The 15,360-nt window shown below is 36.3% G+C and overlaps 1 protein-coding gene across 1 annotated transcript in view; it reads left to right on the top strand.

The window, feature by feature from the left end:
- ZNF484 (zinc finger protein 484) overlaps positions 1–15,360 on the top strand; it is a 74,178-nt gene that overhangs the window by 21,987 nt on the left and 36,831 nt on the right. The window lies entirely within an intron of this gene.

Genomic DNA, 15,360 nt, shown 5'->3' with positions numbered 1-15,360 from the left:
CAGGGACTAGAAAGCATTTTTAGACAAATAGTGGACGAGAATTTTCCAAATCTAAGTAATGAACTGGAGCTTGGAATTCAAAAAGTAAACAGAACACCCAATTATCTCAACCCAAAAGGCCTTCTCCAAGACACATTGTATTAAAATTATCAAACATCAACGATAAAGACAGAAGTCTCAGGGCAGCCAGGGAAAAGAAGACGGTAACCTATAAATAAAAACCCTTTAGATTATTGGACTTCTCAGCACAAACCTTAGAAGAGAGAAAAGAGTAAAAATATTCAAACTACTAACTGAAAGGAATTACCAGCCAAGAAAAATGTATCCAGCAAAACTTTTCTTTAGATATAAAGGAGAAATAAAGACCTTTCCAGACATACAAAAAATGAAGGATTTCTCCAATACAAGGCCTGTATCACAGGAAATACTGAAAGGGGTAAGCTGACCTAAAACAAAATAACAAAAAATACATAACTGTGAGTAAGGCGACTGACTAGCAGGCAGATAGAAGCAGCGTAGTGCAGCACTTATTAGGAAGAGCATTATAGGCTTAAAGAATAAGAGGTTTGCTATTGTAAGACAGTAATGAATGTTCAGCATACATAGGGGCAAACTGAGACAATAACAGAAAGGGGAGGATCCAAAGATCCAAATTTGCAAAGGGGAATGGAGATAAGGCATACACAGAAGGAAATCGATTACTATATGTACATATAACTGTCCTTTACACATTCGTAATGGTAACCACACACACCAAAGATTCAGAACTGAAGTATATAACATAAAACAAGAACCAGAGGAAAAACCCACCAAACCCAATCAAAATAAAAGAACAGATACACAAGGACAAGGAAGTAAGGAAACAACTAGCTACCAGAAAGCAAAAAATAAAATGGCTTCAAGAACATATTTCAGTAATCACCCTAAATGTAAATGGACTGAACTTATCAATAGAAAGGCACAGATTTGCAGATTGGATCAAAAAACAAAACCCAAACATATGCTGCCTCCAAAAGACACATCTCAGCTCCAACGACAAATACAGACTCAAAATGAAAGGGTGGGAAGTGGTATTTCAAACAAATGGCATTTAGAGAAAAGCAGGAGTAGTGGTACTAATGTCAGTTGAAATAGACTTCGAAATAAAAAAAGTAAAGACACTGAGGGACACTTAATAATGATAAAGGGACTCATACACCAAGAAGGCATAACACTTATTAATATCTATGCTTCCAATCAGGGAGCCCTGAAATATATAAAATAAGTACTAACAGAACTAAAGGGAAAAGCAGTCCAAAACACTGTCGTAGTAGGGGACTTAAATACTCTGCTGTTGGATATGGACAAATCATCCAAACAGAAAATCAATAAGGAAATTACATCCTTAAATGACACATTAGACCAACTGGACATAATTGACATTTACAGAGCCTTCTGTCCAATAACAGCTGCTTATACATTCTTCTTTAGTGCACATGGAACATTCTCAAGGATCAGCCACATACTGGGACACAGAGATAGCCTCAACAAATATAAGGGGATTGAAAACATACCAACTATATTCTCTGATAATAATGCTTTGAAGCTGGAGATCAACTGTGTAAAGAAAGCAGGAAGAACCACAAATACATGGAGATTAAATGATTGCTACTGAAGAATGACTGGGTCATAGAAGAAATAAAAAGAGAGATCAAGCTATACATAGAAAAGAATGATAATGATAGTAGAACATTCCAAACTTTTGGGACATGGCAAAAGTAGTAATAAGAGGAAAGTTCACATCATTACAGGCCTATCTCAAAAAACAAGAATGAGCCCAAGAAAAGGAAGAACAAATGAAGCCTAAAAAAAGCAGAAGGAAAGAAATAATCAAAATCAGAACAGAATTAAATGAAATTGAAAACCAAAAAATCAATAGAAAATGCAACAAAGAGCTGTTTTTTTTTGAGAAGTTTCATAAAATTGACAACCTCCTGGCTAGACTCACTAAAGAAAAAAGAGAAAAGACACAAATTAGCAAAATCAGGTATGAATGAGGAGATATTATGACAGACACTACAGAAATACAAAGGATCATACAAGGATACTATGAAAAAGTATGTAACACCAAATTTTTTTTCATTCTTTTTATTCCTTAGATTCCCCATATAAGTGAGATCCTATAGTGTTTATCTTTCTCTGTCTGAATTAAATACCTTCTAGCCCATCAAAGCAATATCTTTTTCCATCCCTTTCCTTTTAGTCTGTGTGTGTCTTTTAATCTGAAATGAGTCTTTTATAGGCAATATGTAGGGGTCTTGTTTTCTTTTCTGTTCATCCACTCTATCTTTTAGTTGGAGCCCTTAATTCTTTTCCATTCGAGGTACTTATTGATAGGAATGTAGTTGTTACCATTCTTTATTTCTGTTTTTGATACATTTTTCTTCTCAAAGAATTCCCTCCAACATTTCCTGTAATACTAGCTTAGTGGTGATAAATTCCTTTAGCTTATTTTTATCTGGGAAGCTCTTTATCTGTCTTTCAACTCTAAATGATAGCTTTGCTGGATAAATTATTCTTCTTTGTAGATCTTGGGTAGTCATCCTGTCGAATATTTTTTGCCAAGCCCTTCTGTCCTGCATAGTTTCTTTTGAGAAATCAGTTGCCAGTCTTATGGTTTTTCTTTATAATTAACTGTTTTTCTCTTGCTGCTTTTAATATTCTTTTTTTGTATTTAACCTTTGGCATTTTAATTATGATGTGTCTTGGTGTGGGCCTCTGTGGATCCGTTTTTTGGAACTCTCTGAGCTTCCTGGGTTTTATGTTCATTTCATTCACCAGGTTAGGAAAGTTTTCCATCATTATTTCTTCAAACAGCTGTTCAACATCTTGATTTTGTTCGGTTATGCCAATCAGAGGATATTTGGACCCTTAATAGTGTCCCATATGCTCTTTATTTTTATAGTCTTGGCATCTTATCTCTTGCCATTCTGATTGAGTGTCCTTGGCTTTCCCATACTTTAGATAGGGCATTTGATCCTTTTCTTTATTCACTCTGTTTTTTTCTTCATTTATTCCATTTAATATACATCTCATCTCATAATGTGTTCTTCATTTCAGACTGGTTCCCTTTTATAATTTCCATTTCCATTTTTATGTTTTTTTTTTATGAAGTTCTCACTGAATTTATCGACACTTCCCAAAAGTTCATTGAGCATCTTTATAACCAGTGTTTTGAACTCTGCATCTGCTAGATTACTTGACTCTATTATATCTGGATCTCTGTTCTGTTCTCTCATATGGATTCTGCTTTTTTTATCTTCCCATTTTGGCTGCCTTTCTGTGTCTGTTTCTATGTACTAAGCAAAGCTCCTAAGTCTCCTGGTCTTATTACTGTGGATTTGTGAAGTAGGTGTCCAGTGGCACAGTCCTGAGAGGGGTTCAGCTGTAGGCCAAATTTAGCCCAAACCTCTACCTCTCTGGAGCCACCCGTGAAGATTCAGCAAGCAATCCACAGATACTGTGCTTATAGTTGCCTCAAAAGGCCACACCAGAAACTGAGGCCAGCTGCCTCTAGTGTGAGTCTAGGCACTGCTCAGCTAGGAGCACCTGACTTGCTGAAGATATACCTGAACCGTGGCTCGGGTGGGGCCTGAATTGGGAGAGGTGAGGTTTCAGGGAATCCTCTAGGCGGAATGACCTCTGTTATCCAGTTTGATGACGTCACAGCTCTGGCGGCGCTGTGTTGGGTGCACTGGTAGGGGAGAGTGCTCAACAGGGAACAATGGATACTATTGGCACTTCTGTACAGAGTGAATCTCGCCTCGACCCTTACTCTGACAGTGTCTCCCTGTAATTCCCTTGTGCCTGCTGTGCGCAGCTGAATGGGCACTGGTGCTCATAGCAAGCAGGTCCGTAACTGTGAAAATCCGCTCGCAGACACGGCCCCTTTACGAGGCTTCTGTCGCTGCTGCTGCAGCAGCTTCTGTCTCACTCAGCCTTTTGGGACTGTGCAATCCCGCGTCCTTGCCCTTTCCTACCTTCTGCCATTGCAGGGCAATTTCTTGGATTTCGCCCTAGTTGTGTGGCTTATTCATCTAGATCCCAGGCGACTTTTTCTTGCTGCTGCTCCTTGTTTCCATCACAACTTTGATTTGGTCACCAGAGCCTCTATTATCTATGCATTTTTTTCCTCTCTAATTTTTCTGATAGTTATTGGTGTATAAAAATTTTAACTGATTTTGAATATTAATTTTGTATCCTGATACTTTACTAAATTTATTTATCAGTTCTAATACTTTGTTAGTGGAATATTTTGGGTTCTCTCTATATAGTATCATGTCACCTGCAAATAATGACAGTTTTACATCTTTCTTTCCAATTTGTATGTCTTTTATTTCTTTTTCTTCTCTGATTGCTTTGTCTAAGACTTTCAATGCTATATTGAATAAAATTGGTGAAAACGAACATCCTTGTGTTGTTCCAGATTTTAAGGAAAAGGCTTTTAGCTTTCTCCATTGAGTATGATGTTAGCTGTGAGTTTGTTGAAGTATGTTCTCTCTATTCCCATCTTGCTGATAGTTTTTGTCATTAGTGTATATTATATCAACTGCTTTTTCTGCATCTGCTGAAAAGATCATAGATTTTTATACTTCATTTTGTTTATGTGGTGTATTAAGTAAATTGATGTGCAGCTAGCTATTGAACCAACCTTGCATCTTAGGAATAAATTCCACATGATCGTGGTGTATGATCTTTTTATTGTATTGCTCAATTCAGTTTGCTTATATTTTGTTGAGGATTTTTCATCTATGTTCGTCAAGGATATTGGCCTATAATTTTTTTTTTCTAATTGTCTTTGTTGATTTTGGAATCAGGGTAATGTTGGCCTCAAATAGAGCTTGGGAGCTTTCCCTCTTTAATTTTTTGGAATAGTTTGAGAAGGATAGGTACTGATTCTTCTTTGAATGGTTGGTAAAATATACCAATGAAGCCATCTGGTCCAGGACTTTTGTTTGTTGGGAGTTTTTTGATTACTGATTCAATTTTGTTAGTAGTTACTAATCTGTTTATATTTTCTCTTCTTTCCTGACTCAGTCTTAGAAGATTGCATATTTCTAGGAACTTATCCATTTCTTCCAGATTGTCTAATTGTTGGCATATAATTGTTCATTCGTAGTATTTTCATATAACCCTTTATATTTCTGTGGTGTCAGTTGTCATGTTTCCTCTTTCATTTCTGATTTTATTTATTTGGGTCTTCTCACTTTTTCTTAATGAGTCTGTTTAAAAGTTTATCGATTTCGTTTATCTTTTAAAAGAACCAGTTCTTGGTTTTATTGATCTTTTTGTAACATTTTTTAGACTTTATTTTGTTTCCAATCTGACATTTATTCTACTCACTTTGGGCTTTGTTCTTTTTTTGGATTTTATTTACTTAAGGTTTTTCTTATTTCTTGATGTAGGCCTATATTGCCATGAATTTCCCTCTTGGAACTACTTTGGCTATGGGTTGTTGTGTTTTTATTATCATTTGTCTCAAGGTATATTTTGATTTCTTCCTTGATCTCTTTGTTAACCCATTCATTGTTTAGGAGTATATTATTTAGACTCTATGTGTTTGTGTGTTTTTCAGATTTTTTTCTTATAATTGATTTCTAGTTTCATACCATTGTGGTTAGAGAAGACACTTGATATGATTTCGATCTTCTTAAATTTATTGAAACTTGTTTTGTCTTGTGGCCAAAAATGTGGTCTTTCCTGGAAAGCGTTCCATGTGAGCTTTAAAAAAATGATATTCTGCATTTTGTGGTGAAATGCTATAAAAATATCAATTAAATTCATCTGGTCTATGTGTCATTTAAGGCCATTCTTTACTTATTTTCTGTCTGAATGATTTACCCATTGATGTCAACAAGGTGTTAAAATCCCCTACAATTAGTGTATTATTCTTAATTTTTCTCTTATTTCCATCAATATTTGTTTATAAATTTGGGTGCTCCTGTGTTGGGTGTGTAAATGTTTACAAGGGTTATACTCTCTTGTTGAATTGATCCTTTTACCATTATGTAATGTCCTTTGTCTCTTGTTATAGCCTTTTTTAAAATATTTTTTTTCAATTATAGTTGGCATACAATATTAGATTAGTTTCAGGGGTACAGCATAATCATTGGACATTTATATAACTTACAAAGTGATCACTCTGATAAATTTAGTACCCATCTTACATCATATGTACTTATTACAATATTATGGACTATATTTCATGCTATACTTTATATCTGCATGACTATTTTTCACTACCAATTTGCATTTCTTAATCCCTTCCTCTTTTTACCCCACCCCCAAATTTCCTCTCGTCTGGCAACCCTCAAAATATTCTCTGTATCTATGAGTTTGTTTCTGTTTTGTTTATTTTGCTCTTTAGATTCCACATGGTAAGTGAAATCAAATGACATTTGTCTTTTTTTTTTGTCTGACATACAATAATTTTACAATAACAATAACACAATAACTTCTAGGTCTATTTTTGCAGATGGCAAGATTTCATTCTTTTTATTTTTCATGGCTGAGTAATATTCCATTGTATATATGTACCTCTTCTTCATCTCTTCATCCACTGATGGACACCCAGGTGCCTCCATATCTTGGCTATCGGAAATAATGTTGCAGTGAACATATGGATGCACATCTCCCTTTCAAAGTAGTATTTTGAGTTTCTTTGGATAAATAAATACCCAGGAGTGAGATTCTGGATCCTTCTTTATCTCTTGTTATATAGCCTTTGTTTTAAAGTCTATTTTGTCTGGTATAAGTATTGCTGCACAGATTCTTTTTTTCATTTCCATTTTCATGAAATATCTTTTCCATCTTTCAGTCTCTGTGTATTTTTCAATTTAAAGTGAGTCTCCTATAGGGAGCATATGTAAGGGTTTTGTTTATCTATTCAGCCACCCTATCTTTTGATTGGAGCATTTAATCCTTTTTCATTTGAAGTAATTGTTGATAGTTATTACCATTTTATTATTCATTTTTTTTAATCTCTTTTACTTCTCTTTTAAGATATTTCTCTAACATTTTTTGTAATACTGGTTTGGTGTTGATGAACTCTTAGGTTTTTATTGTTTGAAAAGCTTTTTATCTGTCCTTTGATTCTAAATAATGACTTTTCTGGGTAAAATAATACTGGTTGTGGGTTCTTGCTTTTAATCACTTTTAATATTTCGTACCAGTCCCTATGGTCTACAAAGTTTCTGTTGAGAAATCAGTTGACAGTCCTTTGGGAGTTCTCTTGTAGGTAACTATTGTTTTTCTCTTGATGTTTTTAAGATTCTCTCTTTGTCTTTAACTTTCGGTATATTTATTATGACGTGTCTTGGTGTGGGCCTCTTTGATTTTATTGTGTTTGGTACTGTCTGTACCTCCTGGACCTCTACATCTGTTTTCTTTGCCAGGTTAGAGAAGTTTTCAGTTGTTGTTGTTATTATTAGTTTTCAGTTGTTGTTGTTAGTTTTCAGTTGTTGTTATTGTTAGTTTTCAGTTGTTGTTGTTAGTTTTCAGTTGTTATTGTTGTTACTTTTCAGTTGTTGTTTTTGTTATTATTATTATTATTGAATAGGTTCTCAATCCTGTGCAGTCTCTCTTATCCTTTGGTACTTTAATGATATGAATTTTATTACACTTGTTGTCCCAGAGATCCCTTAAACTATCCTCATTTTTTAAATTTATTTTTCTCTTTGCCGTTCCAATTCAGTGTTTTCTGTTTCCTTGTCTTCCAAAAATCTTCTTCAGTCCTGTCTACTTCATCTAATCTGCTCTTGATTCCCTCTAGCGTATTTTTCAATTCAGTTATTTTAGTAATTCAGTTATTATAATCTTCATTTCTGATTGGTTCTTTTTATGGTTTTTATGTCCTTTTTTATGATTACCATTTTTTTCTTGATGTTCTCACTAAGTTTGTTTTGAGCTCTGTATCTAGTAGATTGCTTGCAATCCATGTCGTTTAATTCTATTTTTGTGTTTTTCTCCTGTTTTGTTTGGGACTTGTTTCTTTGTCTCCTCATTTTGGGTGTATCTCTGAGTTTGTTTTTGTGTGTTTGGTAGATCTGCTACATATCTCATCTTTGGTAGGATGGCCTTATGTAGTAGGTATTCTGTGGTGCCTAGTGACATAGTCTCCTTGGTCACCTGAGCTGGGTGCTCTATGAGTGTCCCTTGTGTGGCTTGTATGTGCCCTCCCATTATATATGAGCCTTGATTGCTATTGGTACATTAGTAGGTGGTTACTTCTCAGTCTGGCTGGCTGTAAGGACTGGTCACAACTATAGCAGGGCTGACTCCATGAAGTGGGATTTACCCCAGCAGGCTTTGGTGCTTGCCTGGGCCACCCTTTGTGTGTGCGACTTGTGGAGCTAATCAGGTGGTGCTCTGTTGAGGTCTGAAGCCTGCTACCAGGTGTGTTGGTTTTGGGGCCTCTTGGTAGGGGCTCCAGTGCAGGCCGAGGTCAACCACTTCCTGTGCTGGCCCAGGGACCACCTGGTAGGATCTACAAAATGATCCACGGTTGGTAACTTTCTGTGCTGGGCCTGGAGGCTTATGGGAGAGGCCATGCTATGACCTGAGGCCAGCTGCCACCAGTGTCAGACCTGGGCATTCTCAGCAAGAGGCATAAGGTACAAGTAGGCCAGCTACCACCTGACTGGGGCTTGAAGATCTTGGAGAGTTTTTAGGAAAGTTTGCAACATGGGCCAAGGCTGGCTGTCGATGAGGCACAGACACTAAAAGAGGGTGATGTATTCAGTGCAGTGGGGTTTCGGGAGTCACCAGGATGGGATGAGTGGTGTTTCCAGGTTAATGCATATTCAGATTTGGTTCCTCTATTGCCTGCAGTGTGCATTCTGTGAGGTCTCACACATGCACAATGGCAATCCTAGCCCTCAATCTACATAATTCACTTTCTACCTGTATATCTCTGGCACCTTTTGAGCAGCTGTCCCATTGTTGAATATTAGAGCATTTGTTTGTGGGCAGGTGAGTCTGTGTTCAGGCTCTTTAAGAGGACACCTGGGTTTCTAGCAGCCCTTCGCAACAGGATGGAATCCCTACTGAGTTGGGTTGGACTAGGTCTCAGAGAGTCTCCAGGGTGGAGTGATGTTCACCAGGTAAATGCAAATTCACATTTGGTGCCTGCCCATGTGGAGGGAGGTCTCAACACAAGGACAATGGCAGCCTTTGTCCTAGAGCCACAGAATTCAGTTTCTTCTTGTGTTTCTGGCTCCTTGGAGCCACTGTCCTTTTGTGTGCTTAGAGTGAGTGTGTGCGAGCTAGCGTGTCTGTGCGCAGGGCTTTTGAAAGGACACTTGGGTTTTCTGCAGCCCTTCATCTCACCTGGACAAAATCTCTGCTGATTTTTACATCCCGATGTTGTGTGGAGTCCTCTTCCCAGCCCAGGAGTCCTGGGATAGGGAGACTGATATGAGATTGGGACCCCTTGCTCCTCAGGTGGGACCTCTGCAGCCAAGATAACCCTCCTGGTTCTCAAATGCCACACATGGGTGTGGGACTAGCCCAACAGTCTTGCATCTTCACCCCTCCTACCTATCTCACTGTTACTTTTCTTTATATTGTTAGTTATAGGTGTTTTGTTCAGCTAGTCTTTAGATGGTTCTCCAGCTATATTGTTCCATAATTTAGTTGTAATTTTAATATGGTCATGGGAGGAGGTGAGCACAGCATTTACCTACTCTGTCATCTTGATCAGAACTTGCCTATTTGTATATCTTCTTTGGTGAAATGTATATTCATATTCTTTGACCAATTTTAATTGGATTATTTATCTTTTTATTGAGTTGTAGGATTTCTTTATTTATTCAAGATACAAATCCCTTATCATAAATATAATTTGAAATTTTTTTCTGCCACTCTTTATAATTGACTTTTCACTTTCTTGATAGTTTTTAAGGACAAAATTTTTAATTTTAGTTATGTCCATGTTGTCATTTTTTCCACTTCAATCGCTTGTGCTTTTGATTTCATGTTTAAGAAATTATTGCCAAATCCAATGTCACAAAGATTTACTCCTTTAGGTAAAACTTAAGTTTTGGCTAAAGATAATAACATTTAGGCATAAATTCATTTTGAGTTAATTTTTTTTTTAGTATAATATGAGGCGTAGGGGTTCAACTTCATTTTTTTCTATGTGGATATTCACTTGTCTCAGAACCATTTGAGGAAAGACTATTTTTTCCCTTTTAAATAGTTTTAACACTCGTGTTGAATAACAATTGACTATGATATATGGGTCATTTTTGAATTCTCAGTTACATTCCATTGATCTATATGTCTATCCTTATGCCAGTACCACACTCTTTTGAAAAAAGAACCTATTTTAATCCTCTTTTTTTAAAGGAAGAATTGACTTATTCAGTGGATAAGATGGAATGCAAAATGATTGGCAGAATATATTTTCTTTTTTAAGGGATAATTAAGGTCTACATAGAAAAGAATGCATGAATCATATGTATACGACTTGAGGACCAGTTTTCACAGCTTGTTCTTTTATAGCTAACACATAGATAAAACAAAACAAAAAAGAAACCCCAGAATATAATCATTACCACAGAAAAAATGGCATAATATTTTATTTTTTATTTTTTTATGGTGACATTGGTTAACGAAATCCAATAAGTTTCATCTGTACACTTTAACACTAAGGCATGTATATATATATATTTACACTGTGTGTTCACCTCCCATAGTTAGATTTCTTTCTGTCACCACTCATTTGACCCCATTAACCCCATCTACCTCCTCTGCTCCCCCTAGTCCTACCCTCTACTAACCACTAGTCTATAGTCCATATCCATGAGTCTCTGTTTGTTTGTCCTGTTCACTTGTTGCTTTTAGCTTTATATCCTACATATAAGTGATATCATGTAATTTTCAACTTTTTCTGTCTGGCTTATTTCGCTTAGCATGATTATCTCTAGGTCCATCCATATTGTCACAAATGGCAGTATTTCATCTCTTCTTATGGCTGAGTAATATTCCATTGTATATATGTACCACAGGTTCTTTAGCCAATCATCTATTGTAGGACACTTCAGTTGTTTCCATGTCCTGGACTCTGTGAATAATGCTGCTATGAACATCTGTGTGCAAATGTCTTTTCAGATATGGGTTTTCAAGTCTTTAGGGATAAATACCAGTAGAGGGATTGCTAGATCATATGGTAGATCAATTCTTAGTTTTTTGAGGAACCTCCATACTGTTTTCCATAGTGGCTGTGCCAATTTGCAGTCCCACCAGCAGTGTATGAGGGTTCCTATTTCTCCACATACCCTCCAACATTTCTTATTACCTGTCCTGTTGATTATAGCTATTCTAACAGGTATGAGACGGTATCTCATTGTGATTTTGATTGGCATTTCCCTAATAGCTGGCGATGTTGAGCATCTTTTAATGTATTTGTTGGCCATTTGTATGTCCTCTAGGGAGAAGTGTCTGTTCAGGTCCTCTGCCCATTTTTTGATTGGATCGTTTGATTTTTTGTTGTTATTGAGTTGTATGAGTTCTTTGTATATTTTGGATATTAGGCTCTTATCGGAGGCATTGCTTGCAAATATTTTTTCCCATTCAGATGTTTGTCTCTTTACCTTGTTGATGATTTCTTTTGCTGAGCAGAAGCTTTTTAGTTTGATGTAGTCCCATTCATTTATTTTTGCTCTTACTTCCCTTGCCTTTCAGATCAAATTCATCAAATCCTCTTTAAGTCCAAGGTCCTTGAGTTTAGTTCCTATGTTTTCTTCTATGCATTTTATTGTTTCAAGTCTTATATTTAAGTCCTTAATTCATTTTCAGTTAATTTTGGTGTGTGGTGATAGAAAACACTCTAGTTTCATTCTGGGACACAGAGACAGCCACAGGGATAGTGGCTCTCCAGTTTTCTCAGTAGCGCTTATTGAAGAGGCTTTCCTTTCTCCACTGTATATTTTTGTTGAAAATTATTTGCCCATATAAATATGGGTTTATTTCTGGACTCTCGATTCTCTTCCACTGGTCAGTGTGTCTATTTTTCTGCCAATACCATGCTGTTTTGATTACTGTTGCTTTATAGTATAATTTAAAGTTGGGCAGAATGTTGCCTCCAGCCTCGTTCTTTTTTCTCAGGAAGGCTTTGGCAATTTGGGGTATTTTGTACTTCCATACAAGTCTGATGGCTTTTGTTCTATTTCTTTAAAGAAAGCTGATGGGATTTTGATGGGGATTGCATTAAATCTGTACAATGCTTTAAATAATAAGATCATTTTAACGATGTTGATTCTTCCAATCCAAGAACATGGAATATCTTTCCTTTTCTTTGTATCTTCTATTTCTTTTAATAGGGTCTTATAGTTTTCATTATATAGGTCCTTCACATGTTTCGTTAGATTTATTCCTAGGTATTTGATTCTTTTTGTTGCAATTGCAAAAGGAATTATTTTTTCCACTTCTTTTTCTGACACTTCATTATTAGAGTATAGGAATGCTATGGATTTTTGAACGTTGATTTTGTATCCAGAAACTTTACTGTGTTTGTTTATTGTTTCTACTAGTGTTCTTGTGGAGTCTTTAGGGTTTTCTATATAGAGAATCACGTCATCTGCAAATAGTGACAGTTTGACTTCTTTGTTTCCTATTTGGAGGTCTTTTATATCTTTCTCTTGCCTGATTGCACTTGTTAGGACCTCCAATGTTATATTGAATAACGGTGGTGATAGTGGACAGCCTTGCTTTGTTCCTGATCTTAGAGGGAAGGTTTTTAGTTTTTCAACATTAAGTATAATGTTGGCTAAAGGCGTGTCATATTAGGCCTTTATTATGTTAAGGTACTTTACTTCTGTACCGATTTTTTTAAATGTTTAGTTCATAAATGAGTGCTGTATCTTGTCGAAGGCTTTATCTGTATCTATTGATATGATCATATGATTCTAATTTTTTAATTTGTTTATGTGGTATATGTATCACATTAATTGATTTACGTATACTGAACCATCCCTGTGCCTCTGGGAAGAAGCCCACTTGATCATGGTGTATAATCTTTTTAATATGTTGCTGTATTCAGTTCACTAGTATCTTATTTAGGATTTTTGCATCTGTGTTCATGAGAGATATTGGTCTGTAGTTTTCTTTTTTGTGTCATCTTTACCAAGTTTTGGTATCAAGGTAATATTGACTTCATAAAATGAGTTGGGAAGTGTTGCCTCCTCTTCGATTTTTTGGAAGAGTTTGAGGAGAATAGATATTAAAACTTCTTTGAATATTTGGTAGAATTCACCGGTGAAGCCATCTGGTCTTGGACTTTTACTTTTTGGTGGGTTTTTGATGATTGTTTCAATTTCTATACTGCTGATTGGTCTATTTGGATTTTCCAGTTCTTCTTGATTCAGAAGGGAGGTTGTATTTTTCTAAGAACTTGTCCATTTCTTCTAGGTTATTGAATTTGGTGTTATATACTTTTTCATAGTATTCTTGTATGATCCTTTGTATTTCTGCAGTGTCTGTCGTAATTTCCCCTCTTTCATCCCTGATTTTGTTGTATTTGTGTCATTTCTCTTTATTGAGTCTAGCAAGGGGGTTGTCAGTTTTTTAACCTTCTCAAAAAACCAGCTCTTTGTTGCATTTATTTTTTTCTATTTTTTTTTGTTTGTTTTCAATTTCATTTATTTCTGCTCTAATTTTGATGATTTCTTTCCTTCTGCTGACTTTAGGCTTCATTTGTTCCTCCTTTTCTAGTTTTTTAAGATGAAATGTTAGGTTGTTTATTTGGGCTCGTTCTTGTTTTTGGAGGTAGGCCTGTAATGATGTGAACTTTTCTCTTATGACCGCTTTTGCCATATCCAAAAAGTTTTGATATGTTGTACTATCATTATCATTCGTATCTCTTGATCTCCCTTTTTATTTCTTCTCTGACCCAGTTATTCTTTGGTAGTATGTTGTTTAATCTCCATTTATTTGTGGTTCTTTCCACTTTCTTTTTACAGTTGATCTCTAGTTTCAAAGCATTCTGATCAGAGAATATGGTTGGTATGATTTCAATGATCTTGTATTTGTTGAGGCTATCTCTGTGTTCCAGTATGTGGTCAATCCTTGAGAATGTTCCATGTGCACTAGAGAAGAATGTATAAGCAACTGTTTTGGGATGGAAGGCTCTATAAATGTCAATTATGTCCAGTTGGGCTAATGTATCATTTAAGGATGTTATTTCCATATTGATTTTCTGTTTGGATGATCTGTCTATATCTGACAGTGGGGTATTATGTCCCCTACTATGATAGTGTTTTGGTCTGTTTCTATCCATAGGTAGTAATAAGTGTTATATCTTCTTGGTGCACGATTCCCTTCATCATTATGAAGTATCCCTCTGTATCTTTCTTTAACTTTTTGATTTTGAAGTCTATTTCGTCCAATATTAGTACTGCCAGTCCCACTTTTCTCTGAATGCCATTTGCTTGAAATATCATTTTCTACCCTTTCACTTTGAGTCTGTATTTGTCTTTGGAACTGAGATGTGTCTCCTGGAGGCAGCATATGGTTGGGTTTTGTTTTTTCATCCAGTCTGCAACTGTGTGTCTTTTTATTGGTGAGTTCAGTCTATTTACATTTAGGGTGATTATCGAAATATGAGGTCTTCTTATAGACACTTTATCTTTTGCTTTCTGGTTGTTTGGTGTTTCCATTGCTTCCTTGTTTTTGTGTTTCTGTAGTCTTTATTTTGGTTGGCTCTTGTGGGTTTTCTCTCTGGTCCTTCTTATATACTTAAGCTCTGAATCTTTGGCGTGTGGTTACCATTACAGATATGAAAAGGTTAGTTGTATATATACAGTTGTCCCTTTTCTTTTCCGTGTGCCTTATCTCCATTCCCCTTTACGAATTTGGATCTTTGAATCCTCCCCTTTTCAGTCATTGTCTCAATTTGTCCCTATGTGTGCTGAATGTTCATTACTATCTTGCTATAGCAAATCTCTTCTTATTTCAAGCTTATAATGCCCTGCTCATAGTAAGGGTTGCAGCTTAACCTGGCATTCTGCAACTGAGGCTGGTAATAATCAACTGTTGTTTCTCTGCCATTTCCAGTTCTCTGTTTTCTGCCCTGGTCCCTGGGCACTGCTGCCGGCCGCGTGGAGCTCATAGCCCTCCCAGACGGGTCTGTTCAGGGAACTCATTGCACCTTCTCCCCTCCTCCTCTTCCTTCAGGGAGCTCCAGCGGCTGTGAGAGGCTGCTGCGTTTTTTCTTTCAGTCCACTGCCCGACACCCGGTGTTCTGACCTGTGGTAGCTCTTATGCATGGATCCCATGCTCAGACATGCTGATGTGCAGTTTGTGTGTTTTTTGTTGAGTTTT

This window comes from Pteropus medius, unplaced genomic scaffold (genome assembly GCF_902729225.1).
Source record: "Pteropus medius unplaced genomic scaffold, Ma_sr-lr_union100, whole genome shotgun sequence".
Taxonomy (NCBI): Eukaryota; Metazoa; Chordata; class Mammalia; order Chiroptera; family Pteropodidae; genus Pteropus; species Pteropus medius.
Note: the sequence above shows the minus strand (reverse complement) of the source record. Positions and strands in the feature narration are given on the sequence as shown.